This window comes from Hyperolius riggenbachi, chromosome 1 (genome assembly GCF_040937935.1).
Source record: "Hyperolius riggenbachi isolate aHypRig1 chromosome 1, aHypRig1.pri, whole genome shotgun sequence".
In the NCBI taxonomy this organism is placed as follows: domain Eukaryota; kingdom Metazoa; phylum Chordata; class Amphibia; order Anura; family Hyperoliidae; genus Hyperolius; species Hyperolius riggenbachi.
Genome location: NC_090646.1, coordinates 405,452,170 through 405,476,121, shown reverse-complemented (window position 1 = coordinate 405,476,121; position 23,952 = coordinate 405,452,170). Strand labels below are relative to the sequence as shown.

General features: G+C 42.8%; 1 protein-coding gene across 3 annotated transcripts in view; it reads left to right on the top strand.

Moving 5' to 3' along the window:
• KDM4C (lysine demethylase 4C) overlaps window positions 1-23,952 on the top strand; it is a 490,901-nt gene that overhangs the window by 5,164 nt on the left and 461,785 nt on the right. The window contains exon 1 of one of the 3 annotated variants that reach the window (XM_068235390.1): window positions 5,107-5,161. The exons of the other annotated variants lie outside the window; for them this stretch is intronic. The gene's annotated coding sequence lies outside the window, so the exon portion shown is untranslated. Of the gene's footprint in view, window positions 1-5,106; window positions 5,162-23,952 lie in introns of those variants that run through there. 3 annotated transcript variants of the gene reach the window in all.

Here is a 23,952-nt window from a genome sequence, read left to right as displayed (position 1 = left end):
CTCACCTACTTTTTGGTACTTTTTAAGTTGAAAAGTGCTGGAAAGTTAATTTAAATTGACGATGGAAAATTATCTCCTAGGAGAAAACTCAGGTGAAAAGGGGAATTGCATATGGCCCCTAAATTCAAATTAACAACACTCCAACGACCAAAGTCTGAGGGTGGAATGGCACTTCCAGACTTCTTTATACATTATTTAGCAGGACAGCTCAGATCTATTGCAACTTAGTTTTCTGATACCCCTAAGTCTAAAGGCTCATACACACATCAGACTATAGTCTTTGGAAAATGAAAGATCATAGACCAATCTTACCACCCTTCATGTAGTATGAGAGCCATACTCTACACAGTCTTTTCTATGGAGCTGAACTCCACATCAGACAGAAATCTTTGCAAGATGCTGCACACACAGATGCTGTACAGACACAAAAGATCAGTATCTGCAAAAGATCTGTTCCTGCCAAAAATCCATTCCTGCAAATTGCAATGATAGTCTATGAGATCTGCAGATCATCATACACACATGATTTAACTGACATTCATTTGCAGATCAGATCCACCAGGATGGATTTTCAGATCTGCAGATGATTGCTTGATCTGCAGATGAATGTCAGTTAAATCATGTGTGTATGAGGATCTGCAGATATCATAGACTATGAATGCAATTTGCAGGAATGGATTTTTGGCAGGAACAGATCTTTTGCAGATACTGATCTTTTGTGTCTGTACAGCATCTGTGTGTGCAGCATCTTGCAAAGATTTTTTTCTGATGTGGAGTTCAGCTCCATAGAAAAGACTGTGTAGGTATGGCTCTCATACTACATGAAGGGTGGTAAGATTGGTCTGTGATCTTTCATTTTCAAAAGACTATGGTCTGATGTGTGTATGTGGCCTAAGTCCGAACAGCACATTGAGACCTCCTTTAGGCAATCTTTCACTGTTGGGATTCCTTGAAGCAAAACCTTTTCCTTTTATTGGCAAGATTCCAGTACATAAATTAGCTCACAATATATGGTCACAAACTAATGGTGTGTACACACTTGAAAGATAAATGAAAGATATCAGACCAATCTTACCCCCTTCCATGTAGTATGAGAGCCATACTCTACACAGTCTATTCTATGGAGCTGAACTCCCCATCAGATAAAATCTTTGCAAGATGCTGCACACAAAGATGCCCGTACACACTCAAAAGATCATTATCTGCAAAAGATCTGTTCCTGCAAAAGATCCATTCCTGCAAAATGCATTCATAGTCTGAGATCTGCAGATCTTCATACACACTTGGTTTAACAGACAATCATCTGCAGATCATCTGCAGATCAGACCCACCAGGATGGATCTTCAGATCTGCAGATGATTGCCAGATATTTAAATGAAGTCTGTTAAACCAAGTGTGTGAGGATCTGCAGATCTCATAGACTATGAATGCATTTTGCAGGAATGGATCTTTTGCAGGAACAGATCTTTTGCAGATAATGATCTTTTGAATGTGTACGGGCATCTGTGTGTGCAGCATCTTGCAAAGATTTTATCTGATGGGGAGTGCAGCTCCATAGAATAGACTGTGTAGAGTATGGCTCTCATACTACATGGAAGGGGATAAGATTGGTCTGTGATCTTGCATTTTCCAAAGACTTTTATCTCATGTGTGTATGAAGCATAAAGCATTATTGGGTTTTACTGAAATGATTGAAATGCCTTTGTGGAATAATCCTGCGCTTCCTGAGCTATTATTACTCCAGGATCCCTGTTGGTGGATTAAATTTGGGATATCTGCTTTGCACTATATTATCAACTCCAATACTCTAATTACTTTTGAGGCTATATGTCTGCACTTTAATACCCCCAGAACAGGTTTTTACAGATACCTTTAACTTGGGCATGCACTTCAAGCCCAATTTGGTCTAAACGAATGGCATATGTCTAAATATCCCTTAATTGGGATTTTTAAAACACAGGGCCCCTCTGGTCTAATCTCTGTACTATACACCTTTTTATTCAAAGTCAGTACAATTCCATGCCATCTCCGTATGGGATGGAAAAGTGGTCCAAGTACATACCAGCATTAAATGAACAGGAATGGGATGAAGTTTAGGAACTTCCCCATCAAGTTTCAGTAGCTGCAAATGATAGAATCATTCAATTATATCTTCTTCATCAGGTCTATTTATCCCCTATGAGATTACTTAAAATGGGTAGGACCACTACTGACTCCTGCCCTAGATGTTTGACTTACGCTGCTGATTTTTGGCAAATGATCTGGCAGTGTCCCAAGCTGCGCACATTCTGGAATGATGTATTTGTGGTCTTGGAGTTGGTTCTGGAGCAAAGCATTTCTCCCAATCCCAGTGTCGCGCTGCTTGGTATACTAACTAGACGAAGAGACCTGATCTAAAGACCATAGATCTATTATTAGAAAGGCATGTTTCTTTGCCAGTAAAACAATTGTTCTTAACTGGCTTAATCCCTCCCTTCCTATGATAAAATGTTGGAAATCCCTAGTGAATCATAATCTTAGCTTGGAAAATATCACCTATTAAAATAGGGGGGCTTTCGCTAAGTTTCAGTGAATCTGGAGCTTGAGGCTAGATAATCCCTTGACTATGGTATATCCCACGACTAGACCTGGTCTTACTACACAGACAGATGTACTCTCTGGCTTTTGGAACACAGATCAATATATATAAATAATTCTCTGGTTCACAGGTGGATGTTTGTTTGTTTGTTTATGTTTAATTGTTCTTGTTATATCACTGAAATGTGGGGTCTCCATGGAACGTAAACTCTCACTCCTACTGTTAGACCAAATGCTCTCTGTTGCATTAACAATGTCTAGATGGATATTTTCTCTGTATTTTACATATCTATATGTATTCAGTGATATTTGTTTAATAAAACTGAGTTTAAAAAAAAATATTTACTCCCATTTTGGAAATTGACTTATTGTTGGAAAGCTGAGAGTTTTGGCTTTCATTTGCATTATGACCAGCGTTGATGCAATGCATCGTTCCTGAGTTAGGGGGTGTTTAATGAGGGCTGTCCACTTCTTATATAAAGTGATTTTCCCCGCTTTACTGGAATCCTTATCCCCTTGCTGGCTCGCTGGGTTGCAGGCTCATCTTCGCTTTGCTCAGACAGCTTTCTATTCTTCTTCTATGTCCGCTTGGATTGTTGACATAGCATTGATTTTATGTTAAAAGACCACTGTCGCGAAAAAATGTAAAACTTAAAATACATGTAAACAGATACAAATAAGGTTTGCATTTCTAAAGCTCAGAGTAAAATGAGCCATAGATTACTTTTCTCTTGTGTTGCTGTCACTTACAGTAGGTAGTAGAAATCTGACAGAACTGACAGATTTTGGGCCACTCCATCTCTTCATGGGGAATTCTCAGCATGTCTGTAACGATTGGTGTCAGCACGCAGAGAGAATCTGATTATTGGTGATCTGCAGTATCACCAAGAATGCAGAGATATACCTGATAATTGATGATCTGCAGAATCACCGATAATACAGATATATTGCTAACCTCTGGACACCTATAGGTATGTGAGTGTTTGGTGTAACAGTAGTACTTTGAGTAATGCACCTGCTGAGCAGATGATCATAGGCAGTAAAGGAATACTGCTCTTGAGGGCACAGGAACCTTCCAGCAGCCTGAGACTCTCCAAGGGGTGGAGTCAGGCTGGAGATAGGAAGGACCAGAGAGTGAGTGACACCTGAAGGTGGATGTCACTATCTGATCTGGAGACTATGGCCTCAATTCACTAAGCTTATCTCCTGTCTTTAATAACTCTTCTAGAGTTGTTACCATGGTGATAAGGCATGTAGTATTCAGGAAACATTTTACCTCAGGCAAGCCTAAAGCTAACTCTTCTGTCTTTAAGTTAACTTTTTAATCCTTAAAATAACTCCAGAGTTAAAGACAGGCTGTTCATTAACTGCGTGTGAAAATAACTACAGAGGAGGTAACTTAACTACAGAGGAGGTAACGTAAGGAATGAAGAGATAAGATAACTCTTACTAGTGGAGGTAAGTTTTCTCTTGCCTTATTATCTCCAGCATGATCTTAGTGAATTGAGGCCTATCTCTTAAGAGGAGAGATAGCTCTCGAGGTCGGGCACGCCTGGTCGGCAACACACGGACAGATTAAGTACAAAAACAGAAGGCTGATTCGGTATCCAAGGCAAGCAGGGTCTGGCAACGGAATATCAGATATGCGAGGTACCGAATCAGAGATCAAAGGGATAGTCAGGAAAGCAGTAAGTCATAACAGATATCAACAATGCCTAGTCTGGGTGTGAGGTCCTTGGTCTCTACACCCTGGAACTAGTCTGATGAATAACACAAGTTCCCTAGTCTGGGTGTGAGGTCCGTGGTCTCTACACCCTGGAACTAGTCTAAGCATAAACAGAATAACAGTACAAATAATCTGGCTCAGTGTGAATTCCCAGGTCCACCTGGTTCAAACACACTGTTTAATCTGACTAAGGTCTGAGTGCTTCCACGTAGTGTTCGCAACAGCAGACAACTTGAGACTGGCCAGCAGTAACTGTATATGGAGTAGTGCTCTCCGGCACCACCCCTAATTGATCAACCAATAATAACCTGCTCTGGAGTCAGCTGATCGGCGTGATCAGCTGATCTCTCCTTGCCCAGTATAAGAGTTCTGCCTCTCAGTGCGCGCGCACGTATTCCTAAGCCTGTGTGCACTAACAGACTCAGCCACACCAGACGCATGCTGCCGCGTGCAAACCGACGTGCTGGACGCGGAACCAGCCGCCTTACTGTTACATGCGGCGGCTTTCCGCGTTCTGCCCTGTTACCAGACGCACGCTTATGCGTGCAAACCGCCGCATTGGAAGCGGAATCCGCCGCCGCCTCCTCAGCAGCACACGCGGCGGCTTTTCCGCGTTCTCTCACAATGTCCTTTATTCTTTATAGACTGTCCCTGACAAGTATTTACACAAAGATGCTGGCCAGCCTCCCTACTCGTTGCACACTTTTTTGGCAGTTGGACAGAGCAACTGCCATTCACTAAGTGCTTTTATATATAAAGAAAAACCTGGGTTTACCCCCATTAGGAAATGGGCTAGTCTAGTCTAAAACCTGTCCGATTTCAGCTACCTACTGTAAGTGACAGAAACATAGGAGAAAAGTAATTTATGGCTTATTTTACTCTGGGGGAAAAAGTACATATGTGTTATGTGTTTAAAGGTTTTTAAAAGTTTGATTTTCATAATAGTGGTCCTTTTTAAAGGGAACCTAAACTGAGGATATGGATGTTTCCCTTAAAAATAATACCAGTTGCCCAGTTCTCCTGCTGATCCTGTGTCTCCAATACTTTCAACCACAGCTCCTGAACAAGCATGCAGATCAGGTGCTCTGACTGAAGTCAGACTGGATTAGCTGCATGCTTGTTTCAGGTGTGTTATTCAGCCAATACTGCAGCTAATGAGATCAGCAGGGCTGCCACTCAACTGGTATTGTTTACAATGAAAAATCCACATCCCTCTCAGTTTAGGTTCCCTTTTAAAGGGAACCTAAACTGAGAAGAAAAACAAAAGTTTGCTTTCCTAAAACAGAAAGAATTTGCGATAATTCAGGTTGGAGTGAGCTCGAGATGTCTCCCAGGCACCACTGCTGAATATATGCAAATTAACCATTGTACCCTTAGAAGCTAAACACACCTCCAGAACCGCTGGAATGCAATGATGTGTCAGCTTGTTAATATGTACAGAGCCATAATAATCCAACATGCATACAGACTGTTTCGGATTGTTTGATCCTCATCAGTGCATGGCATGGATTAATTTGGCTCTATGGAGTAGGGCTTGTAAATCCGAGAGGCACAGACTAACCAGCAAGCTCATGGTGACCCAGAACTCATTGGGGTGTGTAAGGGACTACAATGGTCCTAAAAGCCCCCTTACTAAGATGTTAAGAAAAACAAAAGTTTGCTTTCCTAAAACAGAAAGAATTTGCGATAATTCAGGTTGGAGTGAGCTCGAGATGTCTCCCAGGCACCACTGCTAAACTGAGAAGGATATGGATTTTTCCTTTTAAAATTATACCAGTTGCCTGAATCGCCTGCTGATCCTGTCTCTCTAATACTTTTAGCCACAGCCTCTGAACAAGCATGCAGATCAGGTGCTCTGACTGAAGTCAGACTGGATTAGCTGCATGCTTGTTTCAGGGTGTGATTCAGCCACTATTGCAGTCACAGAGATCAGCTGGTCTGCCAGGCAACTGGTATTGTTTAACAGGAAACATCCATATCACTCTCAGTTAAGGTTCCCTTTAAGTGCTCAGGTGAAGAAAGCAATCCACACCAGGATTTGCAGATCTTAAGAGGATGTTCAAGTGGGAATGAAATGGCTGGTTGGAATCAGATTTCTCTAGGAAAACTATCGGTCTGACAGGTATATTTTCATATTTGTGCTGGTAAAGTTTGGTTAGTTTTTTGGTACAAATGCTAGGTTTGTGTAGTAGATTGCCCTCTTTTGTAGATAAACTACGCATCAATATAGAGATAGAACCACTTACGTTTTTACGCACGTGAGATAAAAGTTGTTTGAAACTGGTGAATGACAGATATCGCTATTTTGGCAGTTGTTAAAAAATATAGCTAGCCTAGACCACCACAAGCAACCGATGTCTGGTATTCTGCCCAATTCAACTGACATATCAATTCAGAAGACTGTTGGGTACATATTGTGCAATTGGCTGGCATGTACAAGTTATTAAAATGATATTGTTCCAGAGCATGCGCACATTTTGTGTGAAAGGTCACTTCCTCTTGCGTGTACAACTTTCCAACCACATAATCAAATATTGGTGTGTGTGTAGAACATCATTTAGACTACTTGTCGTTTCTTTTTGTCGGACAGTTTTGTTTTATCGCCATTGCTGTTTTTCTGTGTGCGGACTTTTAGCTAGCGTGAAGATGCTGTATGGGTAGTAGCTGGAGTCACTTTCTCTTGGGCATCAAACATGGCAGAAAGCCCATCTAACAAGGCACCGTAGCAGTGCAGTACATGCAGGCCGGTGGGAACATCTGGAGTCCCAGGTTTGCTGGTCTCATTTGCATGCCAGGCTACTTTGCAGGGGGCATTATTACAACATGTTGATAAATCAAGAGATACAGTGGAGGAAATAATTTGACCCCTCACTGATTTTGTAAGTTTGTCCAATCACAAAGAAATGAAAAGTCTCAGAACAGTATCATTTCAATGGTATGTTTATTTTAACAGTGGCAGATAGCACATCAAAAGGAAAATCGAAAAAATAACCTTAAATAAAAGATAGCAACTAATTTGCATTTCATTGAGTGAAATAAGTTTTTGAACCCTCTAACAATAAAAGACTTCATACTTAGTGGAAAAACCCTTGTTTGCAAGCACAGAGGTCAAACGTTTCTTGTAATTGATGACCAAGTTTGCACACGTTTTAGGAGGAATGTTGGTCCACTCCTCTTTGCAGATCATCTCTAAATCCCTAAGGTTTCGAGGCTGTCTCTGTGCAACTCTGAGCTTGAGCTCCCTCCATAGGTTTTCTATTGGATTAAGGTCCGGCGACTGACTAGGCCACTCCATGACCTTAATGTGCTTCTTCTTGAGCCACTCCTTTGTTGCCTTTGCTGTATGTTTTGGGTCATTGTCGTGCTGGAACACCCATCCACGACCCATTTTCAGTTTCCTGGCAGAGGGAAGGAGGTTGTCGTTCAGGATTTCACGATGCATGGCTCCGTCCATTTTCCCGTTAATGCGATTAAGTTGTCCTGTGCCCTTAGCAGAAAAACACCCCCAAAACAAAATGTTTCCACCCCCATGCTTGACGGTGGGGACGGTGTTTTGGGGGTCATAGGCAGCATTTTTCTTCCTCCAAACACAGCGAGTTGAGTTAATGCCAAAGAGCTCTATTTTGGTCTCATCAGACCACAGCACCTTCTCCCAGTCACTCCCAGAATCATTCAGGTGTTCATTGGCAAACTTCAGACGGGCCTGCACATGTGCCTTCTTGAGCAGGGGGACCTTGCGAGCCCTGCAGGATTTTAATCCATTGCGGTGTAATGTGTTTCCTATGGTTTTCTTGGTGACTGTGGTCCCTGCTAATTTGAGGTCATTCACTAACTCCTCCCGTGTAGTTCTAGGGTGCTTTTTCACCTTTCTCAGAACCATTGACACCCCACGAGGTGAGATCTTGCGTGGAGCCCCAGAGCGAGGTCGATTGATGGTCATTTTGTGCTCCTTCCATTTTCGAACAATCGCACCAACAGTTGTCACCTTCTCTCCCAGCTTCTTGCTAATGGTTTTGTAGCCCATCCCAGCCTTGTGCAGGTCTACAATTTTGTCTCTGACATCCTTGGACAGCTCTTTGGTCTTTCCCATGTTGGAGAGTTTGGAGTCTGCTTGATTGATTCTGTGGACAGGTGTCTTTTTTATACAGGTGACTAGTTAAGACAGGTGTCCTTAATGAGGGTGACTAATTGAGTAGAAGTGTCTAACCACTCTGTGGGAGCCAGAACTCTTAATGGTTGGTAGGGGTTCAAAAACTTATTTCACTCAATGAAATGCAAATCAGTTGCTATCTTTTATTTAAGGTTATTTTTTCGATTTTCCTTTTGATGTGCTATCTGCCACTGTTAAAATAAACCTACCATTGAAATGATACTGTTCTGAGACTTCATTTCTTTGTCATTGGACAAACTTACAAAATCAGCGAGGGGTCAAATAATTATTTCCTCCACTGTACCTGTAAGTGTGCCATTAAAAATGTGTACAAAATTACATTGCACTCATGCCCCCCCCGTGTGTGCCAGAGCATGTAGGAAGTATAAAAGAGGGGAGATTCAGCTCATAGAAACGGCACCACACATAATTGATGAAAAATATATAAATCACACTTTAATAGAATATATTTCTTCCAAATTCATCGTAAAAACATTAAAAACGGCGCACACCACAAAAAATCCATATATGAAAACGATCAATGCTCACAATAATAATGCATAATAATAAACAGATCAATAATCTCAGATCAGATGTGGGTGCTCAATACAAAGCACTCCAACATCAATATGAACCCGGGTTCAGTACCTCCTATAATTGATATAAAGTGCAAACAGTGCTAGAAATGTGAAACATTATACATGATAACATGAAACAGTGTAAATGAATAATAAAGACACCTATATAAAGCGTCATGAATGACTACCATACGTGAAGGATAGGAGTGATTTGAGAGAGACAGTCCATGAACAAGCAAGCATGTGATGTGGACAAGAAGGAGGAATACTTAGCCGGGTGCCGAAGATCAAAAGGGAATGGTGGTGGCAATGGAGACCCTCGGTGGACACTTCCACCGGTTCCGCGGCCGTCACGCCGCTTCTTCAAGAAGTACGAGGGGAAGAGGAGGAATAGATTAGAGTTAAAAAGAACCCCCAGCCTGCAATTCTTTGGCACGACTACTAAAGGGCCAGTGCTCCTTAAGTATGTGATAACTCCAAATCGTAACAGCAGAAAAAGATTAGATTAGAGAATAGAGATCCCCTCGTACTTCTTGAAGAAGCGGCGTGACGGCCGCGGAACCGGTGGAAGTGTCCACCGAGGGTCTCCATTGCCACCACCATTCCCTTTTGATCTTCGGCACCCGGCTAAGTATTCCTCCTTCTTGTCCACATCACATGCTTGCTTGTTCATGGACTGTCTCTCTCAAATCACTCCTATCCTTCACGTATGGTAGTCATTCATGACGCTTTATATAGGTGTCTTTATTATTCATTTACACTGTTTCATGTTATCATGTATAATGTTTCACATTTCTAGCACTGTTTGCACTTTATATCAATTATAGGAGGTACTGAACCCGGGTTCATATTGATGTTGGAGTGCTTTGTATTGAGCACCCACATCTGATCTGAGATTATTGATCTGTTTATTATTATGCATTATTATTGTGAGCATTGATCGTTTTCATATATGGATTTTTTGTGGTGTGCGCCGTTTTTAATGTTTTTACGATGAATTTGGAAGAAATATATTCTATTAAAGTGTGATTTATATATTTTTCATCAATTATGTGTGGTGCCGTTTCTATGAGCTGAATCTCCCCTCTTTTATTTTAAAAATAATGTAAAACTTTCTGAGCCTGCAAATGCTTGATCCTACTGTTGGCTGTTCCCACTATCCCTAGAACTACTGCGCCTGCGCAGTAGAGCCCGGAGGACGTCCGATGACGTCAGAGCGCCGGCGTGGGACGCAGAAGTTCCGGGCCTTGGAGCGCAGAAGAGCCTGACCTGGCAGCCGGCCTGGCCAGGTCGGGTCGGCCACCGGAGACCACCGGGAGCCTGCGGAGCGGCGGCGAGGGCACCTCCTGCCTGCCACGGGCTGGAGGAAGCCCCAGGTAAGTGGAATTTGATTTTTATTTTTTACCCACCCTCCCTGAACCTTTCCTTTAAAGCAAACCTGAACTGAAAAATAAAAGTCAAAATAAACAAACACACAGGTCATGCTTGCCTCCCATTTAGTCTACTGAACAATCTTTCTCCTCTCCTGCATCCTGTTTGTCCACTGTGATCAATGGAATTCTCTGTCCTTCTTCATTTTGAAAATGGCCATTGACCCATAACAGCTTCCTGGTCAGCACACTATTAAACTGTAATATTGCCCACTTCAGCCATAGGGAAACCTAGGCAGTACCTTGCTCATCAGTTGTCCTTTCAGTCATAACTGACAGCAACTGATATATTTCAGTTCTGACAATCTTGTCAGAACTGTAAAAAATCATTGAACAGAATGGTGAGCTTCTGAGAGCAACTGAGGGCGAAGTATGCATGTAATATTCATTTGCAGGTACATCATGTGTTTATTTTAAACAATTTTACTCAGTTCAGGTTCACTTTAAGGGCTAGGATCCACTATGGATGCTTTGCAAAATGTACTTTCACTTGGCTGAGAACACTCAAGTGTGTGCACTTGAGTTTACTTCTGCATGACTGCTGTCTTAAAGCGGTATCGTCACCATAAAAATCAAATTTCAACAGCAACTGGTCTTGAGTGTATTAAGCGATAAAGATGCTAATCCTGCATTCAAAACTTTCAAAACGTTTTCTGCTGTTATGATTTGGAGTTATCACATACTTAAGGACAGGGGTGCAGCTAAGGTTTTTGTGGCCCCAAGCGGACTGTAGCAAGAGGTGAAAAATGGGTGTGGTTATCCCGCATAAGTGGGCGTGGCCATGACATGTGGGTGGAGCAGGAGGGCGGATTGGGGCGGGGCTGTTTGCGGGGAAAAAATGGATGTTGGGGTGATTGAGGCGCGCGTAGCGCGCCGAAAGATGGGCGCGGCCATGACATTGTATGGGTGAAGCTTAACCGTAGCACAGCAAATATAGCCAACTATGACCATTAAATAATAAATGCAGCAACAGTTACCCCAGACACCAGAAAATAAAAACGCAATTTGGGCCACATTTCAGCAGAAATCAAACGCAATTAGGGCACATTTTCAGCAGAAATCAAACGCAATTAGGGCACATTTTCAGCAGAAATCAAACGCAATTAGGGCACAGTTCAGCAGAAATCAATCGCAATTATGGCCACATTTTCAGCAGATATCAAACGCAATTAGGGCACAGTTCAGCAGATATCAATCGCAATTAGGGCCACATTTTCAGCAAATATCAAACGCAATTAGGGCACAGTTCAGCAGAAATCAATTGCAATTAGGGCCACATTTTCAGCAGATATCAAACGCAATTAGGGCACAGTTCAGCAGAAATCAATCGCAATTAGGGCCACATTTTCAGCAGATATCAAACGCAATTAGGGCACAGTTCAGCAGAAATCAATCGCAATTAGGGCCACATTTTCAGCAGATATCAAACGCATTTAGGGCACAGTTCAGCAGAAATCAATCGCAATTAGGGCCACATTTTCAGCAGATATCAAACGCATTTAGGGCACAGTTCAGCAGATATCAATCGCAATTAGGACCACATTTTCAGCAGATATCAAACGCAATTAGGGTACAGTTCAGCAGAAATCAATCGCAATTAGGGCCACATTTTCAGCAGATATCAAACGCAATTAGGGCACAGTTCAGCAGATATCAATCGCAATTAGGACCACATTTTCAGCAGATATCAAACGCATTTAGGGCACAGTTCAGCAGAAATCAATCACAATTAGGGACACATTTTCAGCAGATATCAAACGCAATTAGGGCACAGTTCAGCAGAAATCAATCGCAATTAGGGCCACATTTTCAGCAGATATCAAACGCAATTAGGGCACAGTTCAGCAGATATCAATCGCAATTAGGGCACATTTTCAGCAGATATGAAACGCATTTAGGGCACAGTTCAGCAGAAATCAATCGCAATTAGGGCCACATTTTCAGCAGATATCAAACGCAATTAGGGCACAGTTCAGCAGAAATCAATCGCAATTAGGGCTGCAAAAAGAAAAGAATTTACTCACCTGGCAGGCTGGCACTGGCAGAAGTCTTCTCTCCCCGTCTCCTCTCCCGGCCGGCTCCTCAGGCGCACAGTTCCCACGGAGCTCCCTCCCTGGCTTCCTCCTCCAATCTCCCGCGCTCGCGCGCTGATTCATGCAGGGCTACGGGAAGATGGCCACCCGAAGCCCTGTACTGGAGAGTACAGGGCGCCATCTTCCTGTAGCCCTGCTCTGCTCTGCCAGTGCCAGCCCCGCGGGGCTGCGGGGAAAAAGTGACGTCACGCCGACGTCACGGAGCCGCCGAGGCCCCTAAGATCGTGAGGCCCCAAGCGACCGCTTGGTTCGCTTTATGCCTCGCGGCGCCCCTGCTTAAGGAGCACTGGCCCTTTAGTAGTCGTGCCAAAGAATTGCATGCTGGGGGTTCTTTTTATCTATTATCTATTCCTCCTCTTCCCTTTATTTCCCTGACAGTTGCTTATCTGAAACCTAATCCCCTACTCACTTGTGTTTACAAGCAAGGCTGAGTTGATTCAGCGCTTGGAGGAGACAAGAAAAAAAGTAAAGGGCAGAAATGACATCACGAGTTAGCCTTAACTGTGGGCAAAAGACATGGCCCCCACCAGGAACAGAATTCTCGTCATTTACTATATAACATTCACTGAAATCAAAACGTGGACAGTATAATACATGTTATCTAAGTAGATCAAGTATTTATCTACTTATATATGTGTTTATTTCCCCTGGCATAGTATGGCTGATCCTACTGCTTTAATGAGGCGTGTGAGACACAGGTCCCTATTCAATCAACTTTTTCTCCTGAGTTTTCTCTAAGGTGATCTTTTCACACTTTGTAAGTATAGTGCTTTTTAAGACACTAGGAAGCCAGGGAATAGTCAAAAATAAATTTGATTAATACCTTTTCACTTTTTCTTTTTTTTTTCAATTGCAAAGTACTGAAAAGTTATTTTAAAGAGAAGATAATATACAGTGATTTGCAAAAGTATTCGGCCCCCTTGAAGTTTTCCACATATTGTCATATTACTGCCACAAACCTGAATCAATTTTATTGGAACTCCACGTAAAAGACCAATACAAAGTTGTGTACACGTGAGAAGTGGAACGAAAATCGTACATGATTCCAAACATTAAAAAAAACAAAAAAAAAAACTGCAAAGTGGGGTGTAATTATTCGGCCCCCTGAGTCAATACTTTGTAGAACCACCTTTTGCTGCAATTACAGCTACCAGTCTTTTAGGGTATGTCTCTACCAGCTTTGCACATCTAGAGACTGAAATCCTTGCCAATTCTTCTTTGCAAAACAGCTCCAGCTCAATCAGATTAGATGGACAGCGTTTGTGAACAGCAGTTTTCAGATCTCGACACAGATTCTCGATTGGATTTAGATCTGGACTTTGACTGGGCCATTTTAACACACAGATATGTTTTGTTTTAAACCATTCCATTGTTGCCCTGGCTTTATATTTAGGGTCATTGTCCTGCTGGAAGGTGAACCTCCGCCCCAGTCTCAAGTCTTTTGCAGACTCCAAGAGGTTTTCTTCCAAGTTTGCCCTGTATTTGGCTCCATCCATCTTCCCATCAACTCTGACCAGCTACCCTGTCCCTGCTGAAGAGAAGCACCCCCAGAGTATGATGATGCTGCCACCACCATATTTGACAGTGGGGATGGTGTGTTCAGAGTGATGTGCAGTGTTAGTTTTCCGCCACACATAGCGTTTTGCATGTTGGCTAAAAAATTCCATTTTGGTCTCATCTGACCAGAGAACCTTCTTCCACATATTTGCTGTGTCCCCCACATGGCTTGTGGCAAACTGCAAACAGGACTTCTTATGCCTTTCTGTTAACAATGGCTTTCTTCTTGCCACTCTTCTATAAAGGCCAATTTTGTTCAGTGCACGACTAATAGTTGTCCTATGGACAGATTCCCCCACCTGAGCTGTAGATCTCTGCAGCTCGTCCAGAGTCACCATGGGCCTCTTGACTGCATTTCTGATCAGCGCTCTCCTTGTTCGGCCTGTGAGTTTAGGTGGACAGCCTTCTCTTGGTAGGTTTACAGTTGTGCCATACTCCTTCCAGTTCTGAATGATCGCTTGAACAGTGCTCCATGGGATGTTCAAGGCTTTGGAAATCTTTTTGTAGCCTAAGCCTGCTTTAAATTTCTCAATAACTTTATCCCTGACCTGTCTGGAGTGTTCTTTGGACTTCATGGTGTTGTTGCTCCCAGTATTCTCTTAGACAACCTCTGAGGCCGCCACAGAGCAGCTGTATTTGTACTGACATTAGATTACACACAGGCGCACTCTATTTAGTCATTAGCACCCATCAGGCAATGTCTATTGGCAACTGACTGCACTCAGACCAAAGGGGGCTGAATAATTACGCACACCCCACTTTGCAATTATTTATTTGTAAGAAATGTTTGGGATCATGTATTTTCGTTCCACTTCTCATGTGTACACCACTTTGTATTAGTCTTTCACGTGGAATTCCAATAAAATTGATTCAGGTTTGTGGCAGTAATGTGACAAAATGTGGAAAACGGCAAGGGGGCCGAATACTTTTGCAAACCACTGTATTATCTGCTAGGATAAAACATAAAAGGGTAATTAAGATTCACGATGACTGCTTTGTCTGGTCATATCTGCTGAGATGTCAGCTTTTGTAAAGAGCTGACTGGTACTCCAAAATGCTAGGCATACTCTTTATAATTTGTGGTAGATCAGGAAATTAACCACATCTTCTAGATAGCGATTGTTTACCCGGTCTATAATCTTGCACCAGTAGTTGACAGACAAAATGTATTCTCTTTGCTTTACTTTTGTTCGTGTTGCTCATGTGTAATTTAGGTTAGCTTCCTAAAGTAGAAGTGACCAGCACAGGATGGTTCAAAATGTCAATTTATTCAAGTCTACAAGTCTGTGAGAAGCCATGCAGACTAGACCGTGCACTACCAAGGCAAGTGAGGTGTGCTGTCTGAGGAGAACACTAGTCTAGGTTAGCTTACTTCTGATGGTGGCTTCCTGATGCTGAGCTTAGTTCAGTTTAGTAGCACTGACTTCTAATTGCAAAGCTACTACATCAAGGTATGCACAGGGCTGTGGAGTTGGTCCAAAAATCCTCCGACTCCTCAGATTAGGATTCCTCCGACTCCTCTAATTTGCATATTACAATTTTGTTTAAAAGTATGTAACATGAAATTTGTCTCTTAACTGCCAACGCTTAGGAATTTTACAAGACAACTGATGTGAGAAGGATATGTAGACTACTATATTTATTCCCTTTAGACTAAAACTAGTCCTTGGTAAGATTTCTTGTAAAAGGTACAAACCGGAACAAAGAACATCAGGCCCTAGGCAATGTAAGTGTGGGTACATGTAAGAATGATGTGCAGGTACTCTGCAGGGGAATGAGGAGATTGTAAACAGACAACACCTCTGTGTTTAATGTGCACAGCATTCTCAGTGGATTCCCTGCAGCTCTGTGGGGAGTGCATATGTAGAGTATAGTACTACTGTGTAACAAAGTAAACCTGAGACAGATGAAATTAAAGTTTTTTTATACATACCTGGGGCTTCCTCCAGCCGCTTTCAGGATAATCAGTCCCTCGTTGTCCTCCTCCACCACCTGGATCTTCTGCTATGAGTCCAGGTACTTGAGCCAGTCGGGCGTAGTGCGTATGCACACACTCCGCCGCCAGGAGCATACTACACCTGTGCAGCACTATTGCGCAGGTGCAGAATGTTCCTGGCTGTGGGAGCGGCATGCGGCCGGACAGCGCTGACTGGCTGAATTACCAGGACTCATAGCAGAAGATCCGGGTGGTGGAGGACAGCGAGGGACTGATTAGCCTGAAGGGGGCTGGAGGAAGCCCCAGGTATGTATAAAACTTTACTTTTCATCCGTCTCAGTTACCCTTTAATTTGTAGTCACCAAACCAAATTTTAACTTATCAAATTATTTGATTTCATCAGCAAAGGGAGTGCTTAAATTTGCATAAATCAGCATCAATGCAGAATTATTTCCATCTCGTTGACCATCTCTATTAGTGACACAGCTACACATCAGGCTTTATTCTTACAGCATAGATGTTAATTAGTGTGTATATATAAGAGATTCCTGTGTACACATCATATATACAGTCACAATCAGATATGTACTGTATATCTGACCTTAAAAATACGGGGACTGCTTTATTGAAGCAGCACAAGTAACTAATTTTGATTGGTTTATTTCATTTTTGTGGACTAAGCACAGCTATTACTGTATATATACATTATTTTTAATGACTATTATCTGAGAAATAGAACATTTTATCATATTTTCTATTTTAATTACAGTTACAAATTCATTAGGAGTCGGTGCATTTTTTTCCGACTCCAGGCACCCAAAATTGCCCGACTCCACGACTCCGACTCCACAGCCCTGGGTATGCAGTTATATTTATAGTTCCTGCTTTGCTGCTGTTATCAAGATGATGCTGAAAAAACACCTTGTATTTATAATTCAAGCCAATAAATTCCTAAACTGCTTAGTGTCTATGGTGTACATCGACTTGCTAAAAGCTGTGTGAATGTCCAAACTGATAGGAAACTAGGGCCCATATGTAATTACCTTTTCTCCTGAGTTTTCTCCTAAGTGATATTTTCAGACTTGTCAATAAAATGCCTTTTAAATTATCAGCAAGCTAACAAATACAATAGTTTTGAAAGTACTTTTCTGCGTACATTTTGGTACTTTTTCAATTGCAAAGTGTTAAAAAGTTATTCTAAATAGGTGATAATTTTTCATCCTCTAATGCTGGGAATACACCATGCGTTTTTTCAGCAGATAGATGGTTCGATAGATCATTTCTGGCATGTTCAATTGTTTTACCGCTCGATTTCTCATAGAAGTGAATGGAAAAAGATAAGAAAAACAAGCGGAAGATAAGAGAATCAAGCAGCAAAATCGAGCAGAGAATTGAGCGGAAAAAACGCATTGTGTATTTCCAGCATAAGAAAAAAACACAGGAGAAAAAACGAACTGCATATGGGCCTAGGTGTGACTATTTGTCACTGGTTTTAGATGGTAACTAGTTGCTACTAAAAATTGGATTGTATAAGGGGCTACAATGGACCAAAAAAGAACCCGTATGCCCGCTCAACCAAACCGCCTGATTGTCGTCTGATTTTGGACTGTTGGGCGACAATCAGGTTTGTTTACTTGACAAATGATTAGATGAGCGACTGATATCAGGGATTTTTCCCTATCCCTTCAGCGGTTCAACTTACGCGACTGTTGGGCTGATATCGTACAGTTGGTCATGGATGTACAACATAGTTTGAACAATGTACCGTACTCGTTTTGAATGTAGCCATATCTTTCAGTCTGTTTTGCTTGCACGCGCAGTATGTTAATGAGTTTGTTCAGTGGAAGAGTTGTGTAAACAGTTCGTCGCGGGGTCGGTCATGTTGTGGTGGTGGTCATGCGCTGTGTTGGATGTTTGTACGTACCTTAATATCATTCACACAAATGCAGCTGTTAGCTTTGTACTGCTTGATGCAATGCATAGCTGTGCTTTATTGCTCATGTAACTATTTCTCTTGCAGCTCCCCTGCACTCCCACTAGTAATGGGGGGGGGGAAACATGTTCAGTCACTATTTTACTGATATTTCAACCATATTATCAAACATTAATGCTATCATAGCTTTCATATCTTTGTATTTTATGTTTTTCTTGACTCTGTCTACACTTTAAGCCTGCTAATTTTGTAGATGGGAAGGGAACTTTTGACAAGTAAACCGTAGGAAGAGCTGAAGAGGTCCCTTGAGCAATGAAAAGTGCTTGGAACCCTCCCAGACAGAAAAGCTGCTGTGCTTCACAGGGCTGTGGAGTCGGTACAAAAATCTTCCGACTCCTCAGTTTATGAAACTCCGACTCCGGGTACCCAAAATGGCCCCGACTCCTGGACTCCGACTCCTTACTCTGATACTTAACAGGGCTTTGGATTTTGTACAAAAAACATCTGACTCCAACTCCTCAGTTTATGAAATAAACTACTCCGACTCCGGGTGCCCAAAATTGCTCCAAATCCGACTCCACAGCCCTGGTGCTTCACTAAGGTTCTGTCTCGCAAAGGCTCCTGGGATTTTTTTTTCTCCAGTAGGCTCTATCTACCTTATGCTGGGAATACACCATACAATTTTATGTTAGATTTTCTGTTAGATTTTCCTGCCAGATAGATAATTTCCAATAATGTTGGAAATTATCTAACCATCTATCTGCCTAGCAATTAGGGATTGTTCTACTCAGCAGGAGATCACCAGAAGACAATGCACCAGAGATAATGACCAGTCTCTACAGAAAATAATCTAATTGCAGTAAATCTAACAGAAAATCTAATGCTGGGATTACACGATACGTTTTTTTTGTAAGAATCGTTCCGATAGATGCCTTTGATGTTAAAATTCCGACATGTCCGTTGTTCCACTCGATTCGTTTCTGCTTGATTTCTTATAGAAGTCAATGGAAAAAAGGTAATAAAAACGAGTGGAATATAAGAGAATCAAATGGCTAATCGCGCGCCGAATCGAACGCAAAAAACGTATTGTGTAATCCCAGCATAACAGAAAAATCTAACAGAAAATTGTATGGTGTATTCCCAGCATTATGCCGGGTGTAGCTAAGCAGAAGTGACAATCCTTTGGGAGTCTATCCATTCACGTTAAAGCTCTCTTGTGAATACCTTACAGGATAGCTTATCTGTCTATTTACATTCTGTAATGAATACTTGTGTGCCTGGTTTTGTGATTTGCAGTCCCACGTTATACATATACTTTATTAGTCAATACAGCAGGTGAACCTTAAGATCTGCTATATTTAGAATAGTAATGCTTCTTGAATCCTTTAAAATGATTTCTATTTTACCTCTATCTCTCCATCCTCCTCCCTGCAAGTGTTTGTTTGCCTACTAAGAATGTCACATAGTGGGCTCTTGGGGACCAATATAATTGGTCTTTTGTTCAAAGAATAGTTAGAAAAATAACAGCACGTTGTTCTGTAAACGAAAAAACTACTGTAAATAAAATTCAGTATTCACTTTCATACATTTCTTCCCCCCCCCCCCCCCCCCCCCCTCCAATGAGTAGTGGCAAGAAGTTTTAAATCAGGATGATACCATTTATTGGCTAACTACAAATGAATAAGAATGAACAAGCTTTCGGCCTTGCAGCCTTCGTCAGGTTTACATCCTGTTAGTTAATGAGTAGTAGGTTATTGCAAATACTGTCTGTGTTAAGAAGGAAAACTTGGTTTTCATAGCGTCTTAGTAAGAGGGCTTTTTGGTCCATTGTAACCCCTTATATACTCCAATGAGTTCTGGTTCACCATGAGTTTTTTTGGATAGTCTGTAAAGGTGCCCATACACTGGAACGAAAATGGGCAGATTCGACCAAGAGACAAATGTATCTCTAATCGAATCTGATTAGAGATAAATATGCCTCTAATTGAATCCGCCCATACACTACAGGCTTATTCCCGTCAGATTTCAGCATGAAATCATCCGGGAATCAGCTGAGCCACACTACAGGCCAATTCCCGTCCGATCTCAGCATGAAATAATCCGGGAATCGGCTGAGCCGCCGCTGCCCCCAAAATGTATAAATGTATGTAAATTATGTAGTGCATTTATACATTACCTGTCCTGAAGCAGCTCGCCGGGTCCATCCGTCCATTTCGCCGGGTAAGCCGCATACACGCTAGCGGCGCATAGCATCTTACGTCAGCCACTATGCGCCTTCGTGACGTCAGAGCGCTGCCAGCATGTATGCGGAACCCGGCAAAATTGACAAAAAACGTGTGGAAATAGAAAAAGGAGAGGAGCGCTCTCTGGTGCATTAACGTTTTAATATTGCTTCTTACGCAAATAAAAGAATAAAACTTACAAACTTGATTATAAGACAAAGCTCATCAGAATAACTGTGTATCACCGTGTCCTAGATGTATTTCCACCGATCTGGCCGCCTCCACACTATGGCCGGTAGTTGTGGGGATTCAGAAGATCCAGTCACGCCAGCCAGGTAGGATACACGGGGGATGGTGGCAGCTGCCCTGCGCCTAGGACGTCATGACGCGTTTCGGCGTTCCACGCCTTCGTCAGATGACGTCATGGTGCAGGTAGGCGAGTAAAAAAGCTTAGCGTTGCTAAGCAACTCTCGGACCGCCGATGGTGGGCTGGCGGATCCAAAAAGGGGGAGGCTCGTAATTATGCGGAAATAGGGACGCATGCTATGCGTCCAGTAGCTTAGCAACCCTAAGTTCAGCGGGCGCAGAGCGGAGCATTCCCAATGCTCATGTTATGCAGAAATAGGGATGCGTACTATGCGTCTGGTAGCTTAGCAACCTTACGTGCAGCAAACCAGGAGCTATACGCTCCTGTTGCTTTCGTAGACGGAGGTCTGGCGGATACAAAGTTTAACCACACTTATAATTAGCGGCAACAAGGAAGCCTGATATGGCAATTAGTTTTATAGCGGGTGCAAGGCGAAAAACTCGCAGTAGAGAAGTTTTCAGCCCAATGGGCAATGATAGGGCTCAATATCATATAAAACATAGTGGACATTACTCATTTAAATTTCCAACTCACTCTTTGAATATTATAAAATAAATTCAAAGACGTGTCAAAGAAATGAAACTCTCCAGGAGGGGCAAGCAGATGCGTGTTACACACATGGATACATCACCTTAAAGAGTTTGACAAAACTTGTAGAACAATAATATAAAAACATATGTATGCATACATGCACGTATATATAAAAATCCATACAGATACCGTGCATGTGCAAATAAAATCTATGTTCATCATACACACGTAAAAAAAAACATACATAAAAATATAACCCATATAAATGGAAGTGATAAATTGAATAAGGTGCTTTGCAAGTAGGTGACTTCATAGGAGCCACAGGTAAACACAATATAACCCTATATGTACCAAAACATGTATATTCATTCATAAAGAGCTATATTGGGAAACTAATAAACCTAAGGGGGGTCCAGCTACAAAAAGGGGGAAGGGGCAGATGGGGCATATACAAAGTAGGAAAACCATGTTTTTATTGAATATTATTTCAGAGTTTTAAACCGCTTTAAATATAAAACAGTGGAATATTTTAACCCCCTGACGACCACTCCACGCCTATTGGTGTGGACGAGGCGGCAGCCCAAGGACCGCTCAACGCTAATTTGCGTGAAGTCTTGCGGTGGGGTTTTGCTGGGTATCGCGCACGCCAATGCACGTGCATCCCCGGCAGTCTACGCTGCCCATCTGTGTCACCAGCCTGCCGGCCAATTAGCAGTGCCGGCAGGCTGCAATTTTACGATCTGCCCAATGAAAAGAGTATAATACACGTTGTTTAGTAAACAAATTGTATTATACTGGCTGCCTCCTTCTCCGGTGGTCTTCTTATCGCCGATCGATCACCAGAGGACAGGCAGCCCTTGTGAGTACACTGCACCACACATTTAGGAACATTTTAGCCACATCTGACCACCCTCAGACCCTCCTCTGATCACCCCCAGTGCCATTGTTTACACCTGATTTTTTTCCCACCCCCAATAACCCATTGTCACCCCCTGTCACTTTCACCCATCAGACCAGGCCCTAATCGGCCCCCTGAGGGCTCCTGATCACCCCCTGCTATTGTTTACCTCTGATCTCCCTTCTGAAAGACCTGTGAACAGCCTTCTTTTCACCCCCTGATCGCCTCCTGCCAGCCCCCTGTCACTGTCCCCCATTGATAAGGCACAAATCAGTCCGCTGCGGGCTCCTGATAACCCCCATGCCCTCAGATCCCACTCTGAACACCCACCCTGCTATTATTTTACCTTTGATCTCGCCTCTGTAAGGCCTATAAACAGCCTTTTATCACCCCCTGATAACTCCTTGTCAGCCCGCTCTCACTGTCAGCCACTGATCGATTCCTACGGTCCTAATCAGTCCTCTGCGGGCTTCTGATCACCCCCTCCCTGCCCTCAGATCCAAACCCCCCTCTGATCACCCCCCCCCCTCTATTGTTTACCATTAATCTCCTGTCTGTAATGCTGGGAATACACGGTTCGTTTTTGCCTTCGTTTAAACCTTCGTTTCGATTGTGCCTTTTGTCCTTTTCGATCCCGAAATAATCGGTCATACGGTTAATATCACCACCCACGGTTTCGTTTTTTTTTTCGATTCTGATGGTTTCGTTTTTCCAATGATCGAAGGCTGCAAAGAAACGAAACGAAAATCCCTTTTTACAGGGACGGACTAGCATAAACGAATATATAATCGATCTGAACAGCCATCAAGCCTACCAATGGCTCAATTAGATGGATAAAGAGAGATAATATCAAACATGTTCGATCACTAGTCGTTCGTTTTTGGGGTCTATTAATCGAAACTATAATGAGATTATGACTATTTTCACATACGTTTTCAACACTCGATTCGTTTACTGAACGAATCGAAGGTTTAAACGAAGGCAAAAACTAACCGTGTATTCCCAGCATAAGGCCTGTCACAGCCTTTTATCACTCCCTAATCGACTCCTGTCATGCTGGGCATAGATGGTACGTTTATGCGCCGGAATCGAGCCAACGGCTCGAGGTGGCGCGTCACCGCTTGTCTGCACGTGGATAGATTCCCGCTCATCCCCGCGGGCACTTCCTTATCAGCACTTCATTTTTGCCCATTGTCCGCCCGCGGGGATCGAGCCTGGAATCGATCCACATGGTGATCGGACACCTCGGAAATTATCAATCGAGCCATCAGCGGCTCGATTGATAAGAAAAAATAAAACGTACTGTCTATGCCCAGCATAAGCCTGCTGTCACTGTCAGTCACTGATCAGGCCCTAAATAGCCCCCTGTGGGCTCCTGATCACTCCCGGTCACTATCCTGGTGATCTAAAACCAGTGGTCAGTGAAATCTGTCACTGTTTTAGTATCACTAGTATTAACAGTTAGGCCAGTTAGTTAACTAGGCCCCTTGTTAAGGTGCGTACACACGGACCGCGGAAGCCAACGACTGGTCCGTCAGACCCTCCCGCCGGGCGGACTTTCAGCCGACAGTAGTGCGTGTGTACGCACTGTCGGTGGACTGATAAGGCTTATCAGTCCGCCGACAGTGCGTACACACGTACTGTCGGCTGAAAATCCGCCCAGCGGGAGGGTCTGACGTACCCGGCGTTGGCTTCCGTAGAGCGTGTGTACGCACCTTTAGGTAGTTGGCATCAGTTAGTGCCCAGCCCACTACACCGCAGTCACTAATTAGTCACTAATTAGCGTCATAACTGTTGCTAATTAGCATTGGTACTATATATTATCTGTAAGTGATCAGTACTGATCGCAGTCAGATCTGGATCAGTACATGAGGGTCACCTTAGTGTAGGTTCCACTACAAACGCAGTGTTTGCCCGATCAGGCCTGATCGTTCGTCTGCACTTGCGTTCAGCC